Genomic DNA, 10,330 nt, shown 5'->3' with positions numbered 1-10,330 from the left:
CTGTCTCCTCCACCTCTGTGGAGCACTGTGGCCATCCAGAAGCATGGAGTCCAGGTACGCTACGGGGGCCATGGGCCTGCACTGACAGGATACATTCCAAAAACCACAATCAGGTACAACAAGAACCCTCAGATGCAGGGTGGTTAGGAAACCCACACACCAAATCATCTCACAGCATTGACTTCATAATTTCCCTTACTCTTCTCTTCTGCATTCGGGAAGCTGAGATGCTGATTGTGGTTCTTCAGTACGGAAGACCCTTTTTGGCATTCACCTGGGACCAGTGCTCTTCCAAACTTAGAGGCAAAGAATAGAGTTTAAGTCATCACTGGAAACAGACTTCCCAAGATTAAGGCATTAAAGTCTCAGGTCTGATTTGAAAAACTTAAGCTCAGTCTCTAAATCTGACACTGAGTCACTGTGAACAAGTTATTAACTCCGTGCCTCAGTTTCTCCATATAGCATCTCTCTTTGCTACTAAATGTTGGGGTGTAGTGGTTTTAGGGGTTATGTGCTGCTTGCGTCTGAATCCTATCTGTGTGACTTCTCCAAGTCCAGTTTCCTCACCTGTAAAATGGGGACAATAACATTTTTATCATCACTCATTATAAGCACTCAACACATGTTAACAGTGTCATAATTGTTGAGATTGCCAACAGAACACCTGTCTTACATGGTTATAATAAGTCCTCCTTCACTTTGATTTGAGATTGTCACATCTTTTATAGGGATCCACACTCAATCCTTCATAGTTTTGGAAACAGACTTGGCTCTTTGAGAAACCTTGCCTCTGTGTGTGCTTTGCTACTGCCTGGAATACCCCCTACACACATCCTTCTCCCCAGCAAACATTTATTTCTCCATCAAGGTCCCACTCAGGGGAAACCCACTTGTCCAGTCAAGCGGCCATGCCTGTGGGTTACACCTCTCTTGGGTGGATGCCGCAGAAACACACTAGGAGTCAGTGAGCAGAGGAATGAAGAATAAGGACCACAGAAACTAGCCAGAGCCACGGAAGGGAGAGCTGCAGGGAATGCAGGGCATCCTCTCTTCTCTCTCTGTCTTGGTAGAGTGGCTTCCGCTTTTTCTCTGGCTGCAAACTGGCTGTTTCCAGTCTGCATAAGAATAACCCACCCACACTCCAAAGCCTACATCTTCTCTACTTGAGAGCAGCCAGGTGACACTGAAATCTCCTAGTCCCCAGTCCTAATTCCTCAGGAGAGGGGCTCATTGGCCCAACTTCTCTTAGCTGCTCACTCCTGATCCAGTCAAATGGAGTGGGGACCGAGGAGGAGAGGGACCCAATGTTGCAAATATGGTGGTTCCCACTGAATTACATGGACGGGCAGGAACAGTTCCTGAGAGGGGACTCTTGGATAGTGGAGAGCAGGAGTTTGAATATAAGCAAGAAGTTATCCTGTTGCTTACTTAAAGCCTTGCTTCACATTAAAGGCAATGTCCCCTGCACTCTCTAATCCCAGCAGAGCCACTTACTCTTTCCGTCAACATACATTAGTTAAGGTTTTGAAGGAAGCAAGTAACAGAAACGAACTTCTGAGAGCTTAAGCCAAGAAACAGGCTATAGTGGGGCATCCCATAAAGAGTTGGTTGTTCCCTGACTGGAAGCAGGCAAGGAGCATGCCTGAAACACCACTTCCATGCAGGTGGCCCACAACAGCCACCACCACAGCCACAGCTGCCACAAAAGCAGCTCACCACACAGTAGTAGCTACAGCGCCTGTGCAGGTGGCCCACCAGACACTCGACTGCATTGACACAAGGAAAGTCACCAGCAGAGACCAGAAAAAGAAGAGGAAGTCTCTTTCCTCAAAACAGAAGAAGCAACTGCTCTACCAAATGTCTAGACAGCAATGTAGAGACACTAGAAATACAAAAACCCAAGAAAATATGACACCACCAAAAGAATACAGTAATTCTCAAATACCAGACCCTATAGAGCAAGAAACCCTTGAAATGGCTGAAAAGAAATTCTGAGAAACAATCTCAAGGAAACTCAATGAGATAAGAGAAGACTCAGACAACATAATGAAATGAGGGGAAAAAATCCAGGATATGAAGGAGGAAATTTACAAAGAGATTAACACCTTAGAAAAGAATGTAGCAGAACTCATGGAACTGAAAGCTTCATTCAATGAAATAAAAAATACAACCAAGAGCTTAAGCAGCAGGCTAGAACAAGCAGAAGAAAGAATTTCTGATCTTGAAGATAGTCTTCTAGAAATAACCCAGATGAACAAAGAAAAGAAAAAAGGAATTTTAAAAAATGAAGATATCTAAGAGAACTAGCAGACAACCTTAAGCACAAAACATTCAAATCATGGGTGTTCCAGAAAGGGAGGAAAAAGAAAAAGGCATGGAAAACCTGTTCAATGAAGTAATAATGGAAAACTTCCCAGGTACAGCAAGAGACACAGACTTTCAGATCTAGGAGGCTCAAAGATCCCCAAACAGATTCAACTCTCCTCTCCAGGATACATTACAGTCAAACTGGCAAAGCTCAAAGACAAAGAGAGAATCTTAAAAGAAGCAAAAGAAAACCATCACGTCACCTATGAGGGAGCCCCAATCAGACTAACAGCAGACTTCTCAAGAGAAACTCAACAGGCCAGAAGTAAATGGGATGATATATTCAAAATACTAAAAGAAAAAAAAAAATGCCAGCCAAGAATAGTACACCCAGCCAGGCTATCCTTCAGAAATGAGGGAGAAATAGTGTCTTTTCCAGACAAACAAAAACTGTGTGAGTTCACCACCACATGACCAGCCCTGCAAGAAATACACAAGGGAGTCTTGCATCTGGAATCTGAAAAATGATAAACACTATTAAGAACACACAAGAAAAAACAAAATCCACTGGTAGAACAAAAATGCAAACAAGAAAGAGAAAGAAAGTAAATCTTACCACACACACACACACACACACAAAAAAAAAAAACACAATGACAATGAAACAAAAGCAAACAAACTCACAGTCTCTTTTGAAGCTGATAGGGAAACAATTCATTTTTCTAAAACTAGTAAGTAAAAGGGAAGAGTAAAGCATTTATCCTGTCTTTCCTACATGAATTGTTCCTCAGGGTGACCATAAATAGCTGAGGAGGGAACATTTCTGCCTGTTGAAGTATCCCAGCTAGTGAATAAGGAGGGAATGAGATAATTAGAATACGGTATTTTGTAAACCCCTATTGAAACAATGGATCTAGCAAATGATCATCAGTGTCCGGTAGCATAACAGAGACGATCAGACATAACGGGCCTCCTGCAGTGAGAACATAAACCTCTGAAGCCAAATCTAACCTGAGTGAGACCAAGCCTCAGGATCCAACCTCCCCAATCACCAGGAAATTCAGGGGACAGTGGAACATGGTAAATGACACTACTGGGATGGAGCCAGCAAATCCAGACCTTGGGAAACTTTATGAGGTAAAGGGGGAAAAAATTAGATGAACGGGGAAGCTATAGATTAAAAGAAACTTAAGAGACAGCTGACATAGCAACCAACGCAACAAGCAGAACTTGTTTGGATCCTGATGTAAACAAATCAATTATAAGAAAGAGGGAGGGGGAGAGAATTGGAGAAATTTTAACATGTTTAATGTCTGATTATATTAAGGAATTATTATTGATTTTTAAAATGTTATTACATACTGTGGTTATGTCTTTCATAAAAGAGTTCTTATCTTTTAGAGACACATACTGAAATATATACAGGTGAATGCTATGATACGGGGATTTACTCAAAATAATTCAGGGAAGACAGCGAGTAAGTGAGAAGCATAAATAAGATTGGCCATGAATTGCTGATTGTTGTAGCTAGATTTATTGCATAGGTATTAAATTTTTCATAGTAAAAAGTTTTAAAAAAAAGAAAGAAAAAATTAAATTATTTCTTATTAAGATTTGTGGTAAATACCTCAGGTTTTCTATTATGCAATTATAAGTCATTTACAAATCCATTTTTTATTTTTTTTACTCTTATTTCTTAGTCTTTGGGGCAGAGTATGTACCAACAGAGAACAGAAATTAATATTTTCAAAGGACAGCCTAAGATAAGCTGGGCCTCTTTAAAAATAAGCCTCTGCATTTCTTGATTTCTTCCTCCAATGCTCTATGGAAATTGTTTTTGGCAAAGTGTCACTGGTGACTGCTTAATTGCCAAATCTGGAGGGTGCTTTCCCTTTCTTGGTTGACTCTCTGGAGCATTTGACCTGGTGGCTCAGTGCCTCGAAACATTCTTCTACCTTGGTATCCGTGACAACACGCTTTCCTGGCTTCCTCCAGCCCCTCAATGCTTTCTTCTTAGTCTGTTCACTCCACCTGGAAGTTTTGGCGTTTCCCAGGACTCAAGCCTGGACCCCTTGCTCCATGCTCTTCAAACTCCCATGCAATGCCATGGCTTCCACCACCACCTCTCTGCAGGCTCCTGGCTATAGCCCAGCCTTTCTCTGCCCACAGACTCCGCACACTCATCTCACCACCTTCACTCCCCATCCTGCCCTCATCTGAAGAGCCCCGTCTCCCCCCACATTCCCTCTCAGCAAATGGCCCCACCATTCACTTTGCTACTCAAGCCAGAAGCCTGGGAGCCTTTCTTGATTCTGTTCTCTCCCTCATACTGTGTAACTAATCAGTCACCAAGCCATTTAAGCCCTAGGCATGTCTGGACCCTGTCCTTTCTTTGCTATTCCTATTTTCATGTCTTAGCTCAGTCTCTCATGGATCTAGCTGGAACTGGCCTCCTATCTGGCCTTCAGGCCACCAGTTTTAATCTCTGCCTGCCCCCAAGCTCCCACCCCATCTGCACTTGCCTAAAAGCACCCTGCGCTTTCAAGCATCTGTTTATTTGCACAGTCTTTTCCACCTTCCTAGAATGTCCTGCCTACTCTTTTCCTCGACTACCCTAATTTCCACTCATGTTCCATAATAGGTGCCACTAATTGGTTGTAGTTATTTCTAATATCATCATCATTGACCTTCATGTCGCAGCTTAGGTGTCACCCCCTCCAGGAAGCTTTCCCTGATTCCCCAAGGCTGTTCTCACAGCTGTCTGTTCTTGCCTCAATCACAGCACTATGACACTGTCATTGTAGCTTCGCCTGTCTCCCTACCATGCCTGCTATGTGACAGCACTGTGACACTCTCATTGTAGCTTGACCTGTCTCTCCACCATGCCTGCTACATGACAGCTACTCAACAAATGTGGGATGAATTACTTTGAAATTTGTGCTTTTTTAAAGCTCTGGTGCTACTTTTCATTATTTTCTCTTCATTCACGGAAGGTTTTTATCAGAATATTAGAAACTAATCCATTTTTTAAAAAACTAGCTACTATTTATTGGGTAGCTACTACATCAGACACTATGCCAGGTGCTTTACATACAAATATCAGATTTTATCTTCACAACAACCCAGCAAGAAAAATGTTCTTCATTTGATTTACAGGAAAATGATGATGAGAGAAGTTAAGTAACTTTCCCAGAGCCACACAGCTACTGAGTGACAGAGCAGGAACAAGAATCGCATACTGTCCTTTAGTCGTCCCACATATTGCACTGCGGCTGAGGCAACATCCTGGTAAGACAGTGGTTCAGGCTTTTTAGGAAACAGTGATTTGGAATTCGATAATGACCTTCAAAAACTTCAGTCCTAAATTTGGCAGTTACCTTCTGACCCGATATGCAGAAACCCATGCCTAGAGAGGCACTCCTGGGATGTATCTACACTTGCTGAGAGGAGGAAGTCCCCCCAACATGTATTGGTCAGTTAAAAACCATGAGAATCCCACCGACCTCCTTTATTCCAGAGCATGGGATGGCAAATCTGCACCAGAAAAGGGAAGTGTGGATCACAAGGACGGTGTGGACAACACAACTCTAAGCTAAGAGAACAGAGGCACAGAGAGGTTAAGTAACTTGACCAAGGCCACACAGTAAGTGGCAGAGCAAGGATTTGAACGCTGGTCTCTTTGACCTCAAGGCCAGCATCTCCTCTATAAAATGGAGTTAGTGATAATACCAACCTCTTCAGGTTTCTTTGTGAGGATCTGATGAGAAATAGATGGGAAGTCACTTACTTTATGAACCGTGTATCACAGCCTAGTGTAATTTGGTCATCACTATTATTATCCATCAGTCAATTATCTGGGGTGACCTGAGGCCGTGGCATACCTACATAAGCCACAGAAAAACTGAATTATGAAAGAATCAGGGGTGGGCATGAATGAAGAGAAACTTTTAAATGGAGCCCAGATGGAACAGGAACCAAAGCTGTGTTCTCATGCGATTGGGCTGATCACCTGCGGTGGAAATGGCCCAAGTGAATATGTGACCCAGTGCCAACATCAGATCTAAATTTTAGGTTATTCTCTAATTTGGAACATTAATCCATTTTCAAGGGAAGATTCAGGGAAAAGAATAAATCTAGTCATTATGCAGCATTTGGAGCAGGGGCCACCCTGGTTGACGTGTTGAAAACAAGACTGCAGGTTAGGAACATAAGCCTAGGATTTGGGTCCATGCAGAGGAGTCTTTCTTCTCCACTCCCCCTGGCTGCTGAGAGAGTTGCAGCCAACAAGCGAGGAGGCTGACTGCTTATACTTCAATAACAACGATGCCTAATTGTTCTACAGTACCCTGCAGTTTCCATCAGGCTCTCATTTACATTAACACCCTCTCATCAGTATGCAAGGTTGCATATAGAACTTTTTTAATGTTCTAATATTCATTTTTCAAGTAATTATGTCTCAGGATTTTCTCTGATGGCATTTGAGACAGTGACTGGTGGTGGCATTTTCCCCAGGGTCTGGAAGCCCACAAGTTTGAAAGCACAGCTGACTGTGTATGTCAGATCTTCAAATAAAAAGGACCAGCGATGTAAGTGGTTCTCCAATTACAAAATTAACAATTGGGAGGGGAAAAAATATCACACCACTAACTTTGGAGAATTAGCTGACAAAAGTTTATTTAAAGAAAAAAGACTTTTGGAAAATATTCTTCTGAATTAAACTATATTAGTTTTCTCCAGGCACCAATTGATCATGACCAAGTGCCTTTCTTGTGGACCAAGTTCATTACCAGTATTTTATTTTATTTCATTTTCATTACCAGTACTTTAGAGGTGACACGACTTAGGGCTGTGGATCAAATGTTCCCCCCAAACTTAATCCCCACTGTGAAAGTGCTAAGAGGGTGGGAAATCCTATTATGGTAATTGAAAGATGGGGCCTTGAAGAGGTGATTAGAGGACCATTCCCAAGTAAAAGGATTAATCCACTGATGGGTTAGTGGTGGTCGTGGGCTTTAAAAGGAGGAGTGAGGAAGTAGCCTTCTCTCTGCTCCGCCATTCTTGCCACGTGGCACCCTGCAGTGCTACAGAGTCACCTCACTAGAGGTATCCCCTGGATTTTGGAATTCCTAGCTTCCAAAATTGTAAACAATAAATATTCTTTACAAATTACCCAGTTTCAGGTATTTTGTTATAAGCAACAGAAAAGGACTAATACACTTAGACTGCATTATGATAAGATGATTCTCTTGAATAAGATTATTATCTTTCTGTTAAATATGATTTTCATTTATTTATTGATTTATCTGGAACTATTATTTTGGCAGGATGTACAGAACCTTAGCTCCACCCCTTCTCGGAGTCAGTTTGGATGCAGCAACTGTGTTTGACATTTATGACAAAGTTCTCGAACTCCTCAACATAGCCTGAAAAACATGAAGCTCATTTTGCAAGAATAAAGATGGTTGCCTCTAAACCAGATCTTAAACATCGTTATTTTATCATGAAAAATACTTAAAGTTGGCAGTAGTGCTGAACAAGGATTACCTACATTTACTTCAGATCTAGTCTCAGCTGTCAAAGTTAAAGTTTAGCTCATCCTTATCAAGTGGCCACAGTGACTACTTCCCAATTGCAGAGCAATCTTTTTTGGTAGCTGGAATTCTGGCGAATAGCCTTGTAATGCAATAATGAGATGGTTTTAACTCCATTAAGCAGAGTCAAAGAGCCTTCTTCCTTTGAGTTTCCTATTTTCTTTCTTTGAGCCGCAAGTATTTTCTGTTGACCAGAATTGGTTTGTCTCGATACTACGCAAGGATACTTTGAAAAGTTCATGGAAAAATGGAATGAAAAGATAATACGATCGTGAGACTGTGAGCACAACTGACTCCATCTTAGGCCCTTCTCATGAAGTTATATAGTAACTAGGAGAAAAGTGGTTAGAACAACCTGCTGAAGAAGGAATGATTAGGTACCGGTGTGATGGTAAGCTGACCTGGCCACCTGCATCAACATTTGGAGCTAGTTACATTAAGCTTGTTAACCAACCACCTATATAAACTTGAGTTCAGCCTTGAGATGCACGGAGAAGTTTGGCATCTGCCTTTGGGTCACCCGACCCAGTACTATGTGAGTGAGTTGCCCTGTAATAAAGTTCTTTGCTTTATCACATGGAATGGCCTATTTCATTGTTCAGCTTCAAAGTACCTTTCCAGTCAGATGAACAATGTGCCCTTGGCCCACCTTCTGACAACAATCCTTCCGTGAACTTTTTGAAGACTCCTCAGATATACACTGTGAGAATAAATTAACTATACAAGACTGTTGGCTACTGGCTGCCAGCCCTGCCCTGGAGGGCAAGCGGTTCCTGGGAATGATCTTTTGCAACACTAGTGCTGAGATGGAGATCTCCATTCCTCATGTTTCCCCTCCTCCCTACCCCTTCCCTCCCTCTCCCCCTCTAGTGGATTGAATTATGTCCCCCAAAACTCACTGAAACTTGAATTGTGTCCCCCAAGTTTTACGTATTAGAAACTTGGCCCCCACTGTGACTATTAAGAGGGTGGGAAATCCTATTGTGATGGCTGAAAGGTGGAGCCTTGAAGAGGTGATTAGATTGTAGGACCGTGCAGTAGTGAATGGATTAAAAATGGTGGTCGGGGGCATGGTTCTGAGGGCTTGAAAAGGACAGCGAATGAGGAACTGTCTCTCTCTCTCTTGCTGTCTCTGCTTCCAACCTTCTTGCAATGTGAGAACCCTGGGTCACTGTTGTCACCACGAGATGGACTTTGGATTTCCCAGCCTCAGAAACTGTAAGCAATAAATTTCGTTTTTCTTTATAAATCACCCAGTTTCAGGTACTTTGTTATAAGCACCAGAAATGGACTAATACACCCCCCAACAGAGGACTCCTTGCACAAGACACCACTAGGTTAGCCAGCAGGTCCAGGTGGCTATGAGAAAGAGTCTCTATTGCCCTGGGAGAAGAGGATACCAGCTTGACTCATGACCAGGTATTTGGTTCTGTATGGCAGGGAGCTCAGGATCCAATGTCAGTATTAATTTCTTATTAGTTTTATAGCTTTGGGTACATACATGCTCTTATACACAATAGGATGTAAGAACTCTGTTTATTACTGTTATCTAAAAACAATCCTGCTCCCCTGGGAGGGTGGCTCTGACTTTATCAGCCCCAACTCTGGCACCTGCAGAACAGGCTGGAGAGATGGTAGAGGGAAAAGATGACAGGACGTGAGCTCTCTAGGTAGCAGTCAACAGAATCCACAAAATAGAGATGTCCCTACATCAATTACTGGGAGCAGGCCAACCTTCCTGAGATTTTTCCAGTGTGCCAAATTCTGTGCTACTTGGGAGAATTCCCACTCATTGCTATTAACTGAGCCACTGAAGATATAAAATTTAAATCCTGTTTCTTTTAACTATTTTGATTACATACAAATTCAACTTTGGTTCTATTTAAAGAAAGTCAAGTTAAATAAATGACTCCTAATTTAAAAAATAAAAATTTATATCATCTAAGAGTAAGGTTTTGTTTTTTCTTGAAAAGATAGCTGGTTTAACTTGAAGTTGATACGACAAGCAAACAGAGGGGACATTATTGGGGGGGAGGGGGGAGGGAGGGAGGTTTTGGGTAAGGGGCAACAATAATCAGCCACAATGTATATCGACAAAATAAAATTAAAATAAATAAATAAATAAATATAAAAAAGATATCTGGTTTAGATGGGTCAGTGGGGTATGAAAAGAGTGGACTTAATTAGTAGCTACAAAGATTTTTTTTGTGACCATGACTAATTGCAAATCCCCTCTATGAGACATTGTCTAAAACAAGATGTCATTTATGAAACATGCTGATGCCAAAGGAGACCTATGAAGTGTGTGAGCCAAGTTACCAACAGAAAATCGTCCTGAAATCTTGATGTTTCTGCACTTTGTGTCTCCATACTGAAAAATAACCTCAACCACAATCAAAATAATATTTCCCATAAAGACTGCACATGCCAGA

The sequence above is a fragment of the Cynocephalus volans genome, chromosome 10 (assembly GCF_027409185.1).
Source record: "Cynocephalus volans isolate mCynVol1 chromosome 10, mCynVol1.pri, whole genome shotgun sequence".
Classification (NCBI taxonomy): domain Eukaryota; kingdom Metazoa; phylum Chordata; class Mammalia; order Dermoptera; family Cynocephalidae; genus Cynocephalus; species Cynocephalus volans.
This window is presented reverse-complemented; position numbering follows the sequence as displayed.